Source organism: Anticarsia gemmatalis, chromosome 12 (genome assembly GCF_050436995.1).
Source record: "Anticarsia gemmatalis isolate Benzon Research Colony breed Stoneville strain chromosome 12, ilAntGemm2 primary, whole genome shotgun sequence".
Lineage (NCBI taxonomy): Eukaryota > Metazoa > Arthropoda > Insecta > Lepidoptera > Erebidae > Anticarsia > Anticarsia gemmatalis.
In genome coordinates, this window is record NC_134756.1 from 9,959,643 (window position 1) to 9,981,710 (window position 22,068).

Here is a 22,068-nt window from a genome sequence, read left to right on the forward strand (position 1 = left end):
TCAATAAATTATATTTACATTATTTTCATCAAAAGAGCTTCATATTATCGCCATATTTTTAGCACTGTACAAACGTAATTTTGTTTTTTTGTGCCCGGACGTCAGGATGAGAGTAAAATATTAATTTTGTTGTGAATTATTTACTGAGTCTGTGTGCCGAAATGATTAGATGCGAGTCTCAAAGAGCGAGGCTGCGTTGAAAAGTCGATCTTTTGTTTCGCAATAAAGCCTGATAAAGTATCAGACGAGGCGCACATTTAATATTATTTATTTAGGCAGACAGACTGATTAAACGTAAGCCAAAAAAGTTTATCCGAAAATTCGAGTTCTTATTAAATTAAACGAAAATCAAATTAGGCTTAAAGGTGAAAAGGTACATATCTTTATTCATAACAAAACTACTTATATTGTTCTTGAACTATATTTGTTTTGTTTACGGGTTTAATTATATTGCATTACTTGAGAACTTAATTAAAATAAGGGATGGCGACCCTTAGCCATGCTCCGTTTATTATAAACTCTATTCTTGACAGCTGTTGACGATATCCAACGTGACTTTACACACCCGGCCGACCTTATTTTTTTAGGTTAATTAAAAATGTGCCACGGATAAATAAATAATAAAGTTTTGACAGCGCGCATAACCTTTTTTGAACAAACAAAACATTTAAGATTAAATATTAAAACCCGCGGTTACAAGTTGTTTGTGAGTTCCAATGAATTTCAAATTAAGTGGGCATATTAAAAACATTTCTATGTTCATTTGAATAAGTTCCATTAGAATTTTTAATAACAGCCAGTGACAAAATAAAGCCGTTACAATTTTTCCTTAACCTTTTTTCCCCGGGGAGACAAAGGCATTAAAACATACTGCCTAATCCGAGGTATGTAATTTTCTTTTTTTGCTTTCAAATCAAATTTTGTTATACATTTGAGTGTAACTATGTAAATTTGTAGCAAGGCCATTTTTTGTTAGTAATTCCGAGCAGTCTTTTTCACTACATCTATACTAATATTATAAAGCTGAAGAGTTTGTTTGTTTGTTTGTTTGAACGCGCTAATCTCAGGAACTACTGGTCCGATTTGAAAAATTCTTTCAGTGTTAGATAGTCCATTTATCGAGGAAGGCTACGGCCATTAGGAGCGGAGTAGCAATGAAAAATGTTGAAAAAACGGGGAAAATTATGAGGCATTCTCTCTTATGTGACGCAAGCGAAGTTGCGCGGGTCAGCTAGTACATTATAATAGTAATTGTTTTATTACAACTTTTCATTTTTCGTTTTATACATGCTCGACGTATTTTTTATATAATATATTGGATATTGCTAATTACTTTTACACAAAAACATAAACATTATTTGGACGTAATTCTTGACTGAAATCGAGCCTTAGATTCGACTCATCAATATGACCTAAAAAGATAAAAACTGCAATAGTAAAACCGAACAACAAACGTCGCAAAACATTTTATCACTTTTTACAAACCACTTGTAATTCAGGAAGCTCTCCACAACCCTTTCAAAAGTGACAAATCAAGGGAATTGACGGTCTCATGTCACCGTTACACGCTTTACCCAAAAATGTGACGCCATGCAGTGCGTAAATTCTTAAGACGTGTTTCTTACAACTTCTGAGCATACTATGGTAAATATTTAATGTTCTCTAAGGGTCTACTTTGCATATTACGTACGGCCCTTTGCTACGGGCATTGCTCAGCATTTTAATAGCTAATGTACATAATTTACAAACTTGCGACTACTAATTATACTTTGATGTAAATATGTTTATCAATTTTCAATGTTTTAGACAGTTCATTATTTAAATGTTTCGGTTTCGATTGTCAATTTTGTAGAGGTGACCTATTTGTAAATTTTGTTAAAATCAAATAATGTTCGGTATTTCGAAGTCACCTTTGAAAGGTCGACTTGGAATGTGAAAATATTTTTCTGAAATACTTTAGATAAGTAGGGGATTTTATTTATTAAGTGGATAATGATATTACAATTATTTGAATAAATATATTTTTGTATCGACATAAATTTCTTATAGTTTATAGTCTAATAGCCTAACGCCTGACTAAAGGTTAAATACTGCCATTAGTAGAGAATCACGCTACAGGCAAAGAATTGAATTTTAAACAAAATTATATATTTTCAATAATAGTCGGAGTCTAGTCATGAGCCTAGTGGTAAAAAATTTGCCCTATGTGGGGTTACATAGGGCAAATTTTATTTAGAAAATATATTATTTTGTTTAAAATTCAATTCTTTGCCTGTAGCGTGATTCTCTACCACTATTGACTTCAAAATATTACTAAGAAATTCAGTATGAAAATACTTTTACTGCCTCTAGCAGACGCCGTACGGGAACGATTCTCTAATGATTTTTTTCGATAGCTAGCCGGTTGTCGACAGTTTATAGTGTAAGAGAATCGCGCTACTGATCTAGGCAGCATTTTTTTCGCAATCGTATACACTTCAACTTCAAAGACAGTTTAGTCTATAAGAATCTATTTTAGGAATCTATTATAACGTTATTATAGTGGAAATTCTGTTTAATTCCACAACAGACCTTCATCGCCTTAGGTGTGTAATAACTCCTTCACTACTTAACTTCCGACTTGAGAACTAATTCAAAGCTTTGTACGTTGCCTCTGTGCGATGTGTTGGATAGTTATACTGAGAAATCGTAACAATCCGTGAAACTAACAAAGCTATGTATTACGTAATGTAAGAGTTAGAATACGAATATTCGTGTATTTTGTTATGTGTTTACGAGTTCGGAAATTATTCTCTACTATATCTTTTATGTTGTTTTTCTGTAATAATATCTTTCTAAGAATTAAACCATTTTGCGATTGAATAAGCTGCCATGAGGTGTTAAAGTTTAGATTGCACGTTATGATAAAATAATAATGCATTAAAATTTCAGATATATATGAACAGAAATCTGCCTCCTACTAACAGAAAAAAAGCCCCGTGATATCTTTTAAGTCCTTTCAAGTCTGCCAAAAATGTAAATATAAGTTCTAAAGAAAATGTCAATAGCTATGACGCTTTTTTATTGAATATTTTGTGAAGCCACAAACAAAACATCGCCTCCAAAATCTGTGCCCGGTTAACATTTTTGCATGTATAACAAACTCAAAAAAACATAAGCAAGCTCACATCCTCTTTGCAAAATGTGCTTCACTCTCATGAAGGGCGAGACTAAGCATAGATAACACACGAACATAATTTGACGTGCAAATTATGCACACAAAAAACACACATTACACCAGACCCCATGGTAAATATTTAAGCAGGAAAAACGCAACGTACACAAACAAACTGTTTATAAAATGTAGCATGTTTATAAATTATGATAGAAGTCAGAAAGATCTAGAGGAAAACACAAACAAAAGTAAATAAAAGCATAAGTTAACTTAGTGCCTGAATATAGCAACGAACGGGATCGTAAAAGTTGAAAAGAGGCACAGGGGTAACCAAAAAAATACGATGATAACATCGATAATTGCTAATTTCGGACATACAAAGTTAAATGATGCGTCCTGTTTATGTAAATGTTTGACCATCTTTAGAGCACTGAACAAAACAAAGCCTGGTGGAAGAATACTGCACAAGAATTTTACCCACTCACATACATACGTACGTGGATAGAAGATGAAGCATTTGGTTAAGGCGGACTTAGGGAAATCTCCGAGGTTGGAAAAATAAAGGAAAAACACGAACAGAATCCGCTGGTACCAACTGGTATATTATGTCATTGACGTAAGACTTTCAAAATAGTAGTCTTTGTCATCGAATTATGAGATAAAATCGCATTACTTAAAAAAAAAGCTCTAAAATACTTCCAAAAATGAATTCCTCAATAGCCCAGCAATATAAAGACGCCGTTCATTTTTACGACACAATTCTCGTACACAAACCGCTTCATATAAACAGTAGGCATTGGCATTTGATCATGCCATTAAAATAAAATACCAATCAAGAAACAAAACTTGCCACATTGAGTAGAACAATTACTTTTACGTTTCGCTATGAAGTTCAATAAAAGGCCCTCAAATAAAGCTAATGGTCTGTTAGTAGTTTTATTACTACTTATTTTCGGGTGAGGTCAGGTTAGGTCGCGACTCTTGTGACGTCACGAGCTTAGTAGTGACAGGATAAAATGTATGTGCATTGTGAACTCCTCGCCTTTATGTGCGCCTGGTACATGTTCGTGCCGTTTATTTTTATTTAGCTACAATTTTACTTTTAAAACAGTATGTGCTTTATTTTGTATCTACTTAGGTACAAATTTAATTTATTATGTCTTGAGAAAATAGTATAATAACTTACGGGCTCTTTTCTTTTTTCTTGCTAATGAATTTAATTGTGAAACACTTTTCATGATCCGATGATACAAAATATACCATTAGAACTTTATGCAGGAGTAACAAATTATGTAGTTAATGCGGCAGTTACAAATTCATTTCTTCTTTATTCATTTATCAGTCTAACTTAGGAAAATACTCTAATCTACTAACTCTTTGTAAGTGTATATTTTCAATTAAACTATAAGTATATTTTTTACTAGCTGACCCGCGTAACTTCGCTTGCGTCACCTAAGAGAATGAGTCAAAATTTTCCCCGTTTTTGTAACATTTTTCGTTGCTACTCCGCTCCTAATGACCGTAGCGTGATGTTATATAGCCTATAGCCTTCCTCGATAAATAGGCTATCTAACACTGAAAGAATTTTTCAAATCGAACCAGTAGTTCCCGAGATTAGCGCAAATAAACAAACAAACAAACAAACAATCAAACAAACAAAGTATAGAGTATAGATAACTCAACAAATACTACGCGATAAAAAGCGCCAAATTTGACAGCTGTTTTTTTAATTCCGCAAAGGCACAGATGCACACAATTATTTCTAATCTGCTCATCATAATCAGGTGCTAATATTCTCCCGCGGATGCATTGTTACCGGCTTGTATTCCTCTCCCGGGAACAATAAGGATCGTAATTATACAACTCAAGGGGATGTAATGACACTCTGTTGGTGTACTTATTTCCCGCCAATTAGATGCCTTCACTCTATTTATGTATCTACTTGAATAAGATAAGAGAAAATAATGGTATTGTTTTTTACAATGCGAATATTTTCGCAAAATCAAAATATACACAAAATGTAAAATTATATCACCGAAATGTATAAATTTGATGATTTTTTTCAATATGTTTGTAACTGTCGCGGAAAGGTTTATATGGGATCGATGGGATCAAAAATCCCACGGAAATGGAATCAACGGGATAAATTGATCTATACCCGGACGAAGTCGGGCCAGCCCACTAGTAAATTTAAAAAAATGGTAAAATAGAACTAGGTCATGTTATATGACTTACACGTAGAACTCACGTAAGCAGATAGCTACAAACTCTTCGTCAAATACTAAAATATTTAGAGACCATGATATTCATATTTATTATATTCGAGTTACATCTTCATTTTATTAATATCCACTCATTACATAAAGTTCAGACACGATGAGTAATAATCTCGCGCGACATGTAATCTAATTTGTACTAAATATTGCAATAATAATAATATACCTAAATATATATGAACCCTTTGCATTTATTGCTTACACGCTTCGTGGTAAATAACCATTTTATATTATTACTTGTCTGACATTCTCAAATCAAATACTTATCTAATATTCTTTTCATTCGACAAAATTGAATAATGCTAGATTGAATGGGATACGACCTTAGTCTGATTAAAAAATATTTGATTGTAATTCTTTTTTAATACTCTTGAGAACCGCGAATAATTCAAGTTAAGTTTTTAAATTTTGTTATGAAGTTGTAAGAACAAAATTTGGTTTCGAGTAGTCAAGCCTAATTAATTTTACTCTAAAGAAGCCAAGCTCTCATGAAACCGAGTAAATGGAGTTGAAAATGGTTTCTGCTCCTATTAGAAATAATATTAAGAAAATATAATAAAAGGGAATGTTTTCAGTGTACACATATTTCTGCTAAAGATGTTAAATGATCCAAACACAGAGATGCCATTAGCTGTTAGAATGGGAGCTTTTAGAAGGCGACTTAGAGTGATAGTTCATCTTAAGCGTTGGACGTCAATACATTATCGTTAGTATCACTTACAATGGCCGAAAAATAGCTATAAAACTAGTGCACAATGTTTGCAAAAGCTCGTTTAATTTTGGGTGATACATCACTATTATTTAGGGATTAGGACCTTTGCACGATGCGTCATGTATACGCCGAAAACATAATACGAAGTTTAAACAATTGTTTCGACAAATCCTTTTGTAGTCCGCGTAGAGCGCGGCCCTAGTTATGTATGGACTAGTGATGGTATTAATGTCGACGTTTAGTTGGGAAGCGAATATTATGACATATTTGTAATGATAGTTATTTTGTAAAATAGTAACATTTTCGCATAAATACCTAAATAGCTATATATACAGTTTACGTGTTTTCATGACAATACCAATATTTATATCCGCACATTTTGTGTCTAATTTCTTTCTTTGTCATTTTATCTAAAAGAAACGAAAAGTCAATAGACGAGCTTAATTAGCACAAGAATTTTCCAACAAGCAACAAAAATAGTTCACCAGTTCCACAAGAAATATACATTCGAAAATAAATCAACGTTCGCGAATTCGAATGCGAAGTCCACAACACCAGTCGTACTTACTTAGTTGATTTATTACATTAACGGAAGCACCAGGAATTAGACACAATTGCGTACAAGATTAATGACTGAGGATACAACAAATTTTATGCTTTGGATTCCCAAACAGATTTACGTCCAACAACTTCTCTTGTCTCTGCCCCACCGCTCGCATTTCAAATTAGAACGATCTTTTAAAATTCACTCGACCCTAATGGCCGCTGTACTTTTCGTTAATACTGTACGAAATTTAAATACAAGAATATTCAAATCAGTGATCCTAATTTAACTTGTGCTCCTTAAGAGTTAATGGTTTGGACAGGAATCAAGGAGAATTATTCGGGCATAGTATACTGTTGTTTGTATTGTTTGCTACGTACTCATATATTTTGTCGTACATTTAAAGTACAAAGGAACATGAGTTAGGGAACTGCGAAAGTTGCGAATGTCGAGACGTGGAAATTACGGAACCTTGTTAGCTGAACTCGCTTATGTTCAACAATAAATCCTTCGCGTTGCAAATTATACTCGTTTTTTGGTTGTTTATGTTTAGTGTGACTTTACAACTTGCTTGTTACTTGATAATAATGGGTTTCTTTATCAGTATTGTGAGTCTACTTATTGTATTTAAGATGACACACACTCAAGTTTTTGTTGTAGTAGATTTGACTATGTTCTTTCTTGGTTTATGACTTAAAGATTGAAGAGTTAGTAATCTTATTATTATATTTTGGCAACCGTGCGTGCATATTTTACCTTATTCATACTTAGAACTTACTTTTGTTACAATAGGCCGTAAATATACAAGTAGAATCACTGGTAATCTAATTATTATAGCCTCATTTATTAACCAACAAAGCCAACCTTAATAACACACAACAATGCACAACCACAAATCTGCTAATAACTCGACAAGAGAGACATCTTAACTATTTGAATGCAACCACAAAACCTCTTAAAGCCCATACAAAAAGCAGACACTCAAACAAACACTACACCGACCAAACTTCATCACAATAACAATTTAACTAGAAAAACAACTCAAATTGTCCAACGAAATCTGTTTGCGATCCCTAAAGACATTTGAACATAATATTATTTATTTACCAACGTCGATGGAACCATTCCGCCCGTTTGACATTCACAGTGTCCATTATAAATGTATCTATGTAAGTGTACATAAAGGAAATTAAATTTCCGGACTGTAGGGCACAAACCTAATGCCCTCTGAATTAAAATTCTAAAAGGCGATACGAGTATGTAATAAACAAAATATTGTGACAGATTTATACAGTGAATTTATTCAGCCGCGTGTGTGCTTTTATTATTTTTGGCCTTTATGAAGGTTACATTATAATTTACAAAAGATTTTTTAGGGTTTCGGTGTTTTGTCTGTATTTTTAATAATGTTTGTTATTGAGAAATGGTGAAATTTCCCTCTAGATGTTATTTTTCTAAGGTCAGATTTTACCATCGTTTCGTAATAATAATTTCATTCCATATTTTTAGTATACATACTTAAATAATAACACGACTTTCCCTATAGTAGGCAGTAGTATATGTAAGTTACATAGACCTTTTTGCCCTTGGTATTTTTAAGAACTTAATATAAATGCGTTTTGGTCTATAACCTAAACAGATTTGAACTTAACCATGTAGAAAGTTATTTTTTATTTCAAACGCCATTTCTACCGCAATACATAAACATAGCAATTCCTCATACCAACAACTATATAAATAAACAGCCGTTATTATTCATCCTTAGAAAAGCCGGAGAATCCACAACCTACAAATATATCAATGTTCAGAACACTCTAAGGCATTGGCAATTTAACGTGCTCTTGAAGGCACGGGGGTGCTTCAGTGTATAAACAATTACCGCCCAGGGACTAGTTATTTAACCGCGTAGGTCGATACATTTGCACACCTACTTCTTGTTATGTTTACTTCACATATGCCAGTTAGTGAAAATAGATAGGTCTGTGGAACTGAAATTATATTTGAAGTACTGGTAGATATAACTAGAATTGTATATTGATTTAGCTCTGCCTACGTTGCCTATTTCTGTAGCGTTGTGTCGTTAAAATATATGTTCAGAGTTTTCATAAGAATATAAGTATGGTCTAGATAAGGAGACGAAATGATAGTATTGAAAGTTAGCAATAACGCTATTAGTATCGGTTATCATAGAACAACGATTTTTAGTAAAAAATTCATATACTAAAGGCATGTATAACAACAGTCAGGCTTAACAACGAAACGGTATCCGTTGATGTTTCGTTTGAAATTATCCAAAAATAATTGGTGGCGTTGCACTAGCGCCATCTAGTTATCTCAAAAAACAACTCTTGTACTTCTTATTTTGCAAATTATTATACAAAATTATTTATCAAAATTAAGTTATGTGGCCTAAAACATTTGATTTATACTTCACTCACAAATGAACAGTTAAAATAACATACAAAAGGACTGGCTAGTAACACGTTCTTCAGTTGAATGACCTTTGGTTCTCTTTGTTCAAAGTAATATCATATGAAGACAAAGTACACATCAAATAATAGAGGCTAATAGGGAATAAACAAATTTGTATAAGCCGTCACATATTTACCCAGGAAAGGCCAAGTACATTAGCTCTTATTATTGTTATAGTATTTCCATTATTATTAAACACACTATAAACGTATTTTAGTTAAAACGCTTCTATAATATGTTTTTTACTCTTTTTCTTTTCGCAAAGGAGTGAAAGAAACAAAACACTTTATAAGCCTTTCATAACTTCATTTTTTTTTTATGTTTTATTTTGTATTTTAGGACTAGTCCAACAATAGTGTAACTTTTGGCTAACATTCTTAGAATCTGAACTTTTAGTATAACTTTTTCATCTTCAATGACGGTAATGCTTCGTCGTTAGAGACTTTATTTCTTGTGATAATATGGTCATTATGCATTCATTCTTTCCTTGCCTTGATTCTTAGTTGCACTTTAGACTGAACCAGAACCAATTTATTAGCATCAATTACTTTGAAGCGTAAATATGCCAATGCATTATCATGAAATACATCGATATATTTTGAAATGATCACTTCACAAATCTAATTTAGATTATAAATATGAAAGTTTGAATATTTAAATGTTTTGAGGGAAGTTCGCTACTCAACCACGGCAAAATACCAAACGGAATTTCATTTAAGTTGGCAGTGGTTCATCTTATGTATAAGAATAACACATAATATGTCACACATCTCGGAAGGAGACGCGGGTAAGAGCTAATATATCACACAAGCAATTAATGTCATGATTACCCAATCAGTTATTATAAACTTTTCTATAACAAAATATAATATCAAAAGAAAACAACCCTTATTATACCCAAGTTACGAAGTAAATCGTTCCATTACTACAGAAAGTAGGGTGCCTAGCTCCAAAAATCGACTAAATTGTCGCCTATACTTTTATCGAGGCTGCTTTATACCAAAAGATGGGTACATCGGTTGATTCTTCCAGCTCATTGGAGCATTGTAGGATCCAACATCATTAGTCCGGTCAAGGACTGCCTTGTGATCTAGGCTATCTAAATAGGTCTTGGGTATTTGTGATTTTATAAACGTTTTCAAGGCGGTTATACTGTTAAGAATAAAGTGTTCTAATGTTTGTGAACTTTGGATATTAGGTCATTTTTAGTTTGATACTTTGTAAAAAGATTAGAGTTCTGAAATTTTGATTCGGATTCGACCGCATTACATTATTTAGATTAGTTCATAAATAGGGCGAATAAAGCCAGTATTTATTGTAATTTTACTAGGCTTTTTTTTATGATAGGACAAATTAATTTGTTATCTATAAAAGCACATTTATAGTTTTTATAATATATTATATTTCAAGGAGGTATGGTATTGTCCGTTAATATCATGTTAGATTAAAACATCAAATAGTAGGCTTGAGTGTATGCCTCGGCGAGTGAGGCAATATTTTTCCAACCTTTTAGTTACTTTGAGGCTGTAGCATTAAAAATGTCTTAAGTAAAAGAAAATCATCATTGATTGTAAGTAATGTGTGACACTTTCATCATTAATATTATTTTATGTTTCTACTCACTGGTAATACTTCCCTAAACGATGAAAGGACTCCCACTCTATACATGTACTGTAGTAACTGATGTGGTGGAAAACAAACAACTACTACATAACAGTCATAATTTAATTAATTAGCTATTTATTACTTGTAATGGAGTGTTTGTTTTCCCTTATGTATATCCCTAATGAGTCAGTTATGTACAAAAGTAGTACTAAAAGCAAAAATGTTATACTAGTTCTTACCCGTTACAAAGAACTACTTAATTCAAGTTTGTTTTATAGAATTTTCTGTATAAGTACTAAGCTGGTTCTTCGGGCAATAGTGTCTTGCTCCAAACGAGAAGACTAGCAAGTAAGTTCCCAAAATGAACATGAACATGACATATGATCGAAAATCTATTTTAATACGAATATTTCTTAATATGATAATATAAGCAAGATGTTCAATTTAAAGAATAGCTCTGACTCCATGCATTTCCATAGACAAGTCCCAAAAAAATCGTTTTCCAGCGGACGTATTGATTCCGGTTGAACTGTCTAAAATTGTCAGAGACAATTTCTACAATAGAATAAGTTAAGTCTAACTTATTAATACACGATATCAGTTAGAGATCGCCCCTCTCGGTTCTTATCAAAGAAAAACAGTTGTCAAACTAAATCGAAATTCAAGCATCTTTGATGAATCGAAAAGAAACCAATTGTATTAAAATACAATGTCTACCAAGTCTTTATTAGTACAAGACTCATTCTAAATCATTAATAAAGTTGAAGATATAATTTATAATTTGAATAAAGGAACAATCTCTGAATCGTAACAAAATCGGTCCCAAGAGACGCTCATTATTTTGAAAAATGTTTCAAAGTCAGCAAGTTCAAGTTCAACAACGTTATTACGAAATGGGAAAAGAAGATTTGTGGCAATTTATAAATGTTTACTTTTTATAAAAAACTTCCTATTAGTGTAATAAGATCGAACAACGACAATTTATGTATGAATGTTAAATGATTATTGTGACTAAAATGTGCAATACCTATTTGTAGAAAATAAACTATTGATATAGTGCTTGTTTTAAACAACGTTGACACTATGTTAATCATCCCGTCTATGACATCAAAGATAGCTATGCGTACTCTGCGTAACTGAAAATCAGAACCAGATATTTCCAGTTCATACGGCACGAACACTAAAAGAAATTAGAAACAGTTATCATCAAAACCAGATATAGAAGGTTAAAAGTCAAACTAAACATTCCGCAACGGATAACAAACCTAGCCGTCAAAAAACTAAATTTCATTTAATTTAATAAAAACTATAACTATACGAAGAATAGCTCCATATCAAATGTCCTACTTGGCGATACTTTAAATATTAGGTACCACTAAAACAATCTTTTGTAAAATCCTTTATATATACTATTCCACACTTGTGCTCCGCATGACTAATACATAAAGCATTTGTACCAATCTTAAAACACGTAGGTATAAAGTGTAGGACACACTGTGTAGGTGCCCCACTTTATAATCTAGATGATAAGTACTTTCGTATCCCACGCCAACCGTTCAATGTAACGTTTGCAATGAATATGTACTGAGCATATTATTATGTTCTTTTGATTTTAACTTTTGCCTACATAGTATTACGTATCTTAGCTGACAACTACACTAAATTGATGGCTTTTCGGTACATTGCTGCTTTGACGTAACATGTTCATCACTATGATTTAAGTGAGAAAACAATGTACAGCTTAGCTTTCAAATAGTCGTCAACTGAGATACATAATAGTCCACCAACTCCCTCAGATTAGTTATAAAGCGTAATTATGACAGTATTTTCTATAGGTTTTCTGTTATATTATCTGAAGATTATAAGTAAGCCTTGATGCAGTTTTAAAAAGAAAATTTATTATTACGTAATCATAGATTATTTACTTTTACTTTAAGTTTCATCAGAAATCTCTTATTGATATTTAAAAAAGCAACCTTCTCCACATACTCAAAACCTCTAACGAATCTTTATTCAATAAATCTCACGAAAGAGCAAATAATGGCCAATTAAAAATACTCGCATATATCCCATACCATACCGTTATTTCAAAATGGCTTCGATATTCCATCAAAAGTCTTACCAATATTTAGCTTTTAGTTCAAAAAATGACAATACCATGTTATAGATTCGTTTGAACAATTTACATTGTATTTGAAATAACGACGTCTTTTTTATACTTATTCCATTCTAGAGTTATATTAAGTACCCTGTGCTAGCGACATCTAGTGGTGTGACAGCAAGAACTCGCCTAATTTAAATTAAATAATTAATACCACCACGCCACTGAACTTTTTCATAAAATAATCACTATCAATATTTGCAATAATTACATTTGAACATCTATAATTAATTAGACCAAAAAAGTACATATTTTATTTAAAAAAAAACGTTATAACTGTAAAAAATTCGCGCGGGATGATTATTTTTATTGCGTAACGGCATTGAACGCAGCCTTTAAAATATTTAGCGCAATTAAAATACCACCTTATGTAAGAGGTGCCCCGCGATACCTTCTTTAACTCCATAAGCTTAGATCAAGCGTCGGCCGAACGGCCTCTTGGAATTACTTGTATAATAAATCTAGGCCTTTAATGTGTCTAGAACTTTAAGCCCGGATTACGTGTACCATTCTCGGCTATAGTCTGTTGAATATTTAACAATTACCCCGTAACGGCTTTTGATCAATTGTTTTCAAAACTCTAAAACCATTAAAACATTTTAAAACTTTATTATTGATTTACTATAATTTTTTTTTTCATATTTTATAGTAAAAAAAATAATTAGAATATCATTTAATATAAAAATCCGAAAATATGTTTCAACATAATTCATAAAATAAGAGTTCAGGCCCTAAAGATTACTTACATTATAAACAATTTTATTTAAAGTTATTCGTCACTTAATATTTCCAACAAAACTTTTTTGACATAAAAAAAATATCAAACTTTACTCACCTCAAAACTAAAACAATTCGTCCATAAACAAAACTGCCACTTAAAACCAAAGCTTTCCGAACTCCGTAACACCGAAAGGCGAAGGAAACTTCATAAACAGGCTACCCGAGGCGCGTTTCTCCCCCACGGCGGCCCAGACTCTACTGAATTTGAGCCTCTCCGGAAAATTATCTGTTGCACTATGTTCTATACATGCGCAAAACCAACCTGTGCTACTCGCCTAACAACACATACATTACCGCTCTCGTTCAAGCCTGGCTTAGGCAAGCAATACGAAACCAATCAATGAATAACGTATCAGCGATACTAAAAACGGCTCTACGCGACTTGGAAAAATAATTTCTTGCTTTGTTTAGCAATATTTGACGTGAGTTTTGAGTCAAAAGGTTTACTTTGTCAGCGCCCGTTTGTGGTATTGGAAGAAATATTCTTTTACAATTCATATCTTAGACACTGAAGCAAACATTTCCTCACAACAAAGAATACTTTACGAGTACGTTTATTTGAGTTATAAAGTTGCTAAAAATAATTTCGGAAGCCAAAACACCTATAAATTGAAATTCTAATTAAACTTTGGGTATTGTTGAGGGGTGAAAAGGGTAACGACGCATCGGTGACCAATTAGGGAGTGCACCGTCCATAAATTAAGTGTAAACGATAATCATTGAACAATATTAAACATTCATAAGGCCTTTTTGTCCAATTTACGATAAAAGAAAATTTATTTGAATTGTGACATCAGAGTGGCAGTTTATAACTCTCTCAACATGTACGAAGGGGAACTCTGAACAAATATTAATTTTATTCTAATGAAATAATTAGTGAAATTGGCCGACGCATACGAAAAGCACAATATACTTTTTGGGCCTCAAAATCCTGTATTATTAACATTGGGGGCGGCGTTTTAATCCCCTAAATACGGTAATTTTGAAAGTCGAAGCGAATGGGGCCAACTGTTTAATTATGTTTATTCTAATTTAATTTCCGACACTCTGTATACAGGGAATTAGTTGTGGACAACGGTATGTGACTGCTGGAAGAGACACGATGTGACAAAAAAGAGAATATATATCTTCTAGGTTAGAAAATAAAATGTCTAGTTATGTATTGGTTGCAAACAGTTACGCTTAAACGAATTTGGAAACCGAAAATAATTTTAGATGGAAGAAGAACAAATTTTAAGCATTTTTATTCTTAACTATTGTTTGTTCAAACAGGGGTGGTATTTTTATATACGTTCAATGTTTTAAAGTCAATATTTTTAACAAAACATAATAGGTATGAATTAGGATTCCATATAAAGGTAACTTTACTGTCTATTGATAGTTACTTACTCTTTTAAATCAATCGCAAGTAAGACAAACTTATTTGTTTGTCACTTCTAGCATCTATCAAACGTCTGAGCAAAGCGTTAGGGGTGCACAACACGCTCAAAAAAAAAGTTAAAAAATATACAAAAAAAATCTCTCTCGTTCTTTTAATACAAGATGAGTTTATTTTAATTTAGCCTTCGTTGGTGAAGCAAAAAATAATTATGTGAGAAACTGTACAGGGATACGGAAACGTTTTGTGCTCACGTACTGAGCTCAGAAATAAACTCAGTATCAAGTTGCTTTTAATTTTCTCACCGCTACGAAGGCTATTTTAATTTGTTCAGCATTTTTTTGTTATATTTTTAGAGTAAGAATGGTAGTCTCGTGAAATATACGAAGAATGCACCGTGTTTTTGTTTTAAAGTTAGAAAATGTCTCCACACTAGGTCACTGCTAGGATTAAAAAAAGAGGATTACAGCAAACCTGTAACTTTCAAAATTGTAGGTAATTTTCTGATTCATTTAATTTGAAGACATTACTAAGAGCAGTTAAAAATCAGCATTTAGTGAGCCGTAACCTGATAATAAGTTATTAATGTCTGTAAAAGAAACATAAATATTGTGTGTTTTAATGTGCAACTAAAATAAATGGTTTAAAAGGTTAAATGGTAACTCAGTAGTTTTCAGTAGCAATGTTGCACACAAACCCTTTAATTCCCAAACTCCTGTCGCTACAATCGAATCATGCTTTTCGTACGTTGCATACTGCAATGTTAGATCGTTAACAACTGAAAGCAGGAACTCGGTGAAATGTCATACCTACGTCGAATCAATCGCTACGCGTGATTTCGATCCGCTTTAGCTATAAGACATGTATGTAGCCAGTACAGTAGTGAATTGTAATTTAAAGTGACTCTTAGATAGAGTCTAGCTGGACTAGCAAAACTGAATAAACGGAACAAAGGCCCAGATACATACATATTATTATCATCAAGCTATATGGAATTAGTTTATGACAATCAGAAAAAACTAGAACGAAATTGGGATCCACGGTGGACTTCTGTCCAGAGATAAATGAAAGTAATTTTTAATAACGTCTGCAATAAATTAGGTAGGCTTTTAAAATATTTACCGCATATTTGACCCGCTGTGCATCTTAGTATTATAACTCTGTATCTCTATTCTCTGCAGCCGGTAGGTACTATCGAGTAACCAAAGTTTGACAATTAAAATGTACTGCAAAAGTAGTTCTTACGGAATCCGCTAGAGGCGCTAATCCGATTTTTAAACAAAATTTCTCAATAGTGGTTGTCGATAGTGGTAGAAAATCGCGCTAAAGAATATTCAAACTGACAGTTTACTATATACTATAATAAAACAAATGTCAAAAGTGAATAAAGATAAGCCTAGTACAAGTAAATGTGCTACTCGCGTGTTCACTACACGTTGCACTATACGTTAAATTGTTTCAAGTGCCGCTTCAAAAACATACATTTCTAACCATTAGTTGAATTCATTACTGTTTCGTGTGTAAAAACTTAGAGTAATAGGTACTTTAGGTAAATAGGCTGGAACGTTTGTATGGCTGTTATAAAGCCTTAGTCTCTAATAGCTTTCAAACAAACGTCTATTAGCAACGATTTACTAACAATATGATATCGTAAAAAGAATTTGATATTGAAGAAATATGTTAAACGAAAACCTGGCAAAAATACTTAATGATATTAAACTAATCATACAAATCAAATAATCTTAGAAACGTGTTCCAAAAAGAAACTCAGAAATATTACATTAGAAATCATATTAGAAATATTTGAGTGAAATCACATTAAACATCAAATCATATTTTATTTAGTCTAGACCTAATTTATAAGCTAGACTAGCTGACCCGCGCAACTTCGCTTGCGTCACATGAGAATCATAATTTCCCCGTTTTTGTAACATTTTTCACTGATACTCTGCTCCTATTGGTCGTAGCGTGATGATATATAGCCTATAACCTTCCTCAATAAATGAGCTATCTAACACTGAAAGAATTTTTCAAATCGGACCAGTAGTTCCCGAGATTAGCGCGTTCAAACAAACAAACAAACAAACTCTTCAGCTTTATAATATTAGTATAGATTAGGACAAAGTATTCTGAAAGGTATACACAATAATTTGAAAATATTAACTTTTTAACTTAATTGGAAAGTACACTCATGATTCTATAAATGTTAATGTTCCATGTAAAATTATTCTAAATAGTAGTCCGGAGATTGGTAAGGTGATCGGCATATGACAGTAGGATCACCTTCTATTACATGGGACTAATAATGTTAATGATGAACCGTTGCGGTACTTCATACACTTCTGCCTACACCCTCAGGTATAAGAAGACTGATATTATAATGTACCCTACGTATATAATATGTTCTAATGTTAATCTTGTATGAAATTCTCCAAAAATATGTTTTCAGAATTTTATGTAAATGATTTAAAACACCTACGTCAAGTCTAATTTTTAGCATAATGGTACACATAAATGTTATATTTATTCTAGCAAAAAGTATTTCAATGTATTTAAAGTAATTCCAAGAAAATGACAAAAGGTAGGTGAAAGCTTTGCTGGAAAACAAAACATTTGCAACAAATATTTTACATTAAGAATGTAAAAATAAAGACACGTAGACGTATATACATTTTTTCAAAATAGGGTTTTTTATTTAAATAGTACTATAAATAATTTTTAGCTTTATTGTAACAAAAGGTTAATGAACGTAAAAGATTTTTCCTGAAAAATCTTAAATTATTTTGAGAGCGACTTTGCATAAGTCAAAACGCGTCTTATTTTGACAGGAGTGCTGTGCCTGTAGTTATATATATTATCTGTGACATAATTCTCTACAGTCGATACTCGTATTAAGAGTTTGTAACTTAAAATATCCTGCAAAATATTTTCTAGGGCACCCGCTAGAGGCGCCAATCCAAAATTCAAGAAAATCTCGCAATTTCAAATTACAAATAACACTCGTCTCCTTACCTGTGTCTGTCATTAATACAAATTGTAACAATGACCGCAATTATTGACCTCTGCTACAAGGTAGCTGAACCCTTTCGTAATAACCATGGGTTAGAACCGTACCCGATCCATGGCGGTATTCCGTCCACGTTTCACTTCTACCTTCATTGGCTAAGCGTCAGTCTAATATTATAATATTCACCCTTCTATAAGGATCACCATGGATTTCAACGGATGTTTGGATATGATATGATAGCTTTTACCCACGGTTTGCTTGTGTTTATTTTATTAAAAAGATGTATTTTAACGCCTATGTCGACGGTGTTTTTACCATTTTTAACCTAGATCGACCCGCTACTGGGCAGTGGTCTCTATTGGTCACCATCCAAACGAGGGGGGAGTTAGGCCTTTAGTCCACCACGCTGGCCAAGAGCGGGAAGGAGATTGACGATCCGTTTCCGAGTTGATACGTGTGCTTACGACCTTAAATCGACTTCAGAATGGTCGCTTCACAATGACAATTGCTTTAGATAGTTAATTCTAGCAAAATCAATCACTATTTTATGTCTCACAGAACTTTCAGAAATTAATAATATTTGAATATTATAAATCTTCAAACCTGTATAACTCGGTTCAAAGCGATCCGGTTTTGTGCCATACCAATTATTGCTTCAAATGGCTAGTTCTATCGATATATGCCTTGTTTTTGTTGGCAAAAAGACGACTTTGTAGAAAAGCCCGAAAATATATGGATGCCTGATGATCTCCTCCTAGTAGGTATCAATAAAATTAGTACCTTATTTTTTAGATACTATAAAAATAGAATAACGAATACCAATTAAAACTTAGATTAATTGAAATACTCCGATAACGGCTTACGGGTATTTGTTAAATTAAAATTGTAAGATATCCGAATTAATTGTGTTCGACTGAGCTATTCTTAGATTCATTGATAAAAATCCTTAACAATGTTATGGTAGGCACGTGTATTACACAAATGTTAAAAATCATTAAGATTTCCAATTACCTACTTACTGTGAAAATGTTGGGCAAGGGTCCTCTCCAAAACCCACCATGCTTGCCGAGTGTGGGTTAGCGATTGCTTACCTCTATATACTGTTTCAAAGAACTTTTAGGCTTGTAAGATTTCACGACGTTTTCCTGAACCGTTACAACAAGTGATAATTATTTCTAATACACCATCACTTGGATAAGACGGGATACATTATTCACAAACGTTCGAACATACTCGGATCACTTGATCAAACATTTGATGCATTACTTTTACGACGTCCAAAAACTGACACGTAATCGCCAAATGGTTGCAGCACTAAAACATGTTGGATTACTTTATCTACTGGGCCCTTGAACATAAAACCTTTTTGATAAAGAATCACATAAAACACGTTTCTGTCTTTAAGATGTGTTTAAAATGCTATTTTCGGCCTTTAGTGGTGATCAAAGCTCGGTATGCTTTAGCAATAAGATCAGTAGCGCGATTCTTTACAGTCGGTACTATCTAATATCCAGTTTGACGTTTAAAATGTAATGCTAGAATAGTTCCTACGCCCACTAGAACTAGCCGGTTATCAAAAGACGGTAGTGGTATCCCGCTACTGGCAACTTACACTCTGCAGAATCGAATTTGTATTCGTACAACCTAGAATCAAATCGTTCTCTTAAATTACATGATAAAACAAAATTTAATGCTGATTTAAATTAGAATCGGTGATAGTAGAGTAGCGTTTTAAAATAATTTAAACTATCTGGGATTTGTTGTCATCTGAACTTACCCCGACGTAATATATTTCACGGCTTGTAGCATGTAGAGGCAAGAAAATGAAGCAGGTGGGTCTTGAAATCTAAGCCTTGAATATAAATATTAGTCCAAACACGATGCCTGGAGGCGTTCAAGCAGAAATCACGACAATCTCGCAGAAAACAAATTTAATTAAACAACATAAGAAGAATAAGAAACAAAATCAATTTGTACTTCCCGAGGGACAAAAACTATGGCGACTTGATCCCGGGACAAAGACATTTGTCTTTCATCTGTCCGACATTGGCACATTGTGTACTAAGCTTTAGAAAAAACGGATATTAATTTATTGAAAACAGGCTTTATTATTTCATAAAAGCATTTTTTAACAGCATGAGATAACGGTCAATGTTTCATCTGAGTGTGCTTTTCTTAAGAATGTCATTAAAATATTTATGGGCATTATCACTACATACTGTGAAATAAAGTCGATCCTCGCCTGTCCTTAATAAATTTAAAATTTTACAAACGGATTTTCATGTGGTATCAACAAATAGTTATTCTCCAGAAATCTTTTAATTTATTTTGATACTTAGGTGTATAATGCTTAAGAACAACGATACTTTGTTTATTTTTATTAATCTTACTTGCATTTTAATTCCCACGTACTTATAACTACATCTGTAACTCAGTTTCGCACTCAAAAGTAAACAAAAAGTCACGAGAACAAAACACTCAAAGGTATTCCCAAAACAAACCCAACAACAATACATAATAATGACAACGTACTAATCACACTGAGGTGTATAGCAACACAATTACTCCAACTTGTTCGTGTATTAACATACGAAGCACATACCTTGCTTTATCAATTACTTAATCACGTACATGTTGCATGAGGTGCATTTGGAAATGATCAGCTAGAACGGAGCTTGATTATGTTTCAAGACTGTGTAATTTTGAAGAAAAGATGTATGGGGGGTTAATAAAAACAAACAGTTTTTTTAAGGTAACAAAAAGAATTTGGGAGCGGAAATGGGTTCTGTGATTCTGACTACATCAGTAGCACGCGTCTCTATAGTCGGTACTATCAAGTATCGAGAGTCTGATATTTAATAATAATCTACAAATAGTCAAATACAGCACTCGCTAGAGGCGCTGATAAGCTTTTCAAACAATATTTTTCAAAATCTACAAATCTCCCCTTTTAACTTTGACTAGTCGACTCTCAGTAGTAACGGCTGGGAACAACTGGTATAAAATATACCGAAAATGCACATAACGTCCGTAATGTGACTTTACAATCGTATCACAAAATTACATAAGCTTATTATAAATATGTAAGACGTACGAAACAATACGTCAACAATCCTATTATTGTGAATAACAAAATGATGAAGTGACAATGTCCTCTTAAGAGATATAAGTTGACAAATCTATATTTTATAATTATGAGTTATTCTGATTTATAATCTAAGCTGAGAGACGTCGCTTTCTACGTATTTAGTCAAAGACAACTAACTACTCTTTTAGGGGACCTACTATAATTCATCGAAAATATAACTTCGCAAGAAATTTTTGAAGATTCTTACCATGATTTCTATAAAGTCCAGGTATAATTTTGTTTTACATTCAAGTCCTCTAATAGATTTAGAAGACTGTAATTATTGATTGAGTGAGAAACCAATTGATAAGTTTATCAAATATTTAAATTATCATGAAATTTTGTGAACAAACATAGTAAACAAAACGTAGGCGCTACGGGGTCTATTTTTTGAAGACAACAAATCCCAAAATTGTTTTTTTTTTACTACTATTGACTTATCATTATCATATTTGTTTCTAAAATTGAGTCCATTGACACTCTTCTTCTATCACGAGGGCCTTAAAAAATTGTCTGTTAACCTAGTATGATAACGTTATTTATAAACATGAAAACGCTATCTATATTAAAACATAAACAAGAGCATTAACCCTTAACCACCTAGCGTCGGTCACGGTGACTCTGAGCGATCTATTTTTTCAAATATTTCCGTTACTACGCGGGCCCCACGCCTGTGACTCTGTGTACCTTTTCCCCTCCCTCTTCAGTTTGCGCTCTGCGCTCGGCCAAGCAACACGTGCACGCAGTGAAAAGAATCAGGTAAATATATATCGTATGCGGTCCTGGTGACCGACGTTAGGTTGTTACGTTTCTTTTAGCGTTAACATTTTCTTATCGTTTTTTAGATTCAGC

At 32.9% G+C, this 22,068-nt stretch overlaps 1 protein-coding gene across 1 annotated transcript in view; it reads right to left on the minus strand.

Moving 5' to 3' along the window:
- Positions 1–13,882, minus strand: part of LOC142977292 (uncharacterized) — a 56,266-nt gene extending 42,384 nt beyond the window's left edge. Inside the window, exon 1 of the mRNA XM_076121104.1 lies at positions 13,760–13,882. The gene's annotated coding sequence lies outside the window, so the exon portion shown is untranslated. The remainder of the gene's footprint in view (positions 1–13,759) is intronic.
- Positions 13,883–22,068: the final 8,186 nt, after the last annotated feature.